Below are 1,452 nucleotides of genomic sequence, written 5' to 3'. Positions count from 1 at the left end.
ACATATTTCCCTGTTCCTCCAACGTGGTCACTGGGTCTGGAATGGCACTGGAAGGAGGTTTGGGGTTACTTTCCCAGCCTGCTTTTATGCCAGTTATCTGTCAGTACCAGTCTGTGCAATGGTCCCTGTTCAGCGATGAGCACATGGGAACAGAGCCAAGGCTGCTGGGGGTCCTGCAGCATGGCAAACCCATTGCTTGCAGTGGGGCACTGGGCTCTGAACATGTGCGCATGGCCCATGGCTGAGGCTGGGGCTGGAATTTGTCCTGGGTAAACCCAAATCGTCTGGGTCAACCCACATCTGAAGGATCAGTCAAGATTTGTCACCCATAAAGCAGTGTGTGGTTTCTCCCTCCTCTTAGATGTGGCACGTCTTGTCCAAAACCCCTTCTGATGGTGAGAGGAGAAACTGGCAACCTGAGAACATTTTGGTAAGAATTAGAAAACAGAGACTGTGAATGGCTTTTTCATCCCCCTGCCAAGCCTAGGGAACAACCTGGGATGTGGCACACATTCTCCTCACCTAAAAATGCAAGTGCTATGTTTGTCATGAATGCTAATATGGTTTTGCCTTTAACAGAGAGCCTGTCCCTCCTGTAAAGCTGACAGTAGTGATGTCTGCCGAAGGATTCACTGGTGTCTTGAGCACGTCTATTTATATACATTAAAACCCGCCATCTATTTATATTAATAAAAGAATCCTATTTATATTAAAAGATTAAAAAGTTTCTCTCATTATCGAGTTCTGTAACTGAGTTCCCCAGAGAAAAAATGAATCAGAAAGCACTTGTGTTTTCCTGAGCATAACAAATAGTGAAGCTTTCAGGAGACAGCATTTTTTTTTTTTTTCCCAGGAAGGGAGCCCTTTTTAAAAATAATTTTAGGCAAGAAAAAGTGTGAAAGTGTTTGAGATTTCAAAGTCATTCCTGAAGGAATAACTAGCTCTTAAGAGGGCTGGAACGTAACGCAACACCCTGGGGAATATCCTGGTTGATAAAACCCAGTGATGGATGCTGTTACCAGCTTAACAAAGAGCTCTACAACATTGTTCCTACGCCCTCCCCTACATATTCTCTGCTCTGTTTCTTGGTTTATCGGCACTTACAGTAAAAGCACATCAAGGTTTGCTTTACCGGAGTCCTCCCTAATTACTGCAAATTAATAATACTGCAATTTCCCTTCCTCATGGGGATGAATTGAGGGCCCTCTACAATTTGATAAGAAAACCGACACCCTCATTCTAAAATTGCCCATGAATTTGCTTCTTATGGTATTTATGCAGCACATGAAAGCCCCAGCTCCAAATCTCTCCTGTCTCTTACCAAGTTCCTGCTGGAGAAGCAACTTCTCCCTCACACAAGGCACAGCAGGCATAGGGCTCAGCCACGAGCACCAAGCAGGGCAGACCCCACAGCAGGAGCGTGGAGGGCCCCTGCCAGCCAGGGCCCCACCA

At 45.8% G+C, this 1,452-nt stretch overlaps 1 long non-coding RNA gene across 1 annotated transcript; it reads left to right on the top strand.

The window, feature by feature from the left end:
• LOC119715653 (uncharacterized) lies at positions 1-724 on the top strand. Its single transcript, XR_011806631.1, has 2 exons — positions 1-430; positions 580-724. It is a non-coding gene; the product is annotated as an uncharacterized lncRNA (long non-coding RNA).
• Positions 725-1,452: the final 728 nt, after the last annotated feature.

Source organism: Anas platyrhynchos, chromosome 1 (genome assembly GCF_047663525.1).
Source record: "Anas platyrhynchos isolate ZD024472 breed Pekin duck chromosome 1, IASCAAS_PekinDuck_T2T, whole genome shotgun sequence".
NCBI classification, from domain to species: Eukaryota; Metazoa; Chordata; class Aves; order Anseriformes; family Anatidae; genus Anas; species Anas platyrhynchos.
This window is presented reverse-complemented; position numbering and strand designations above follow the sequence as displayed.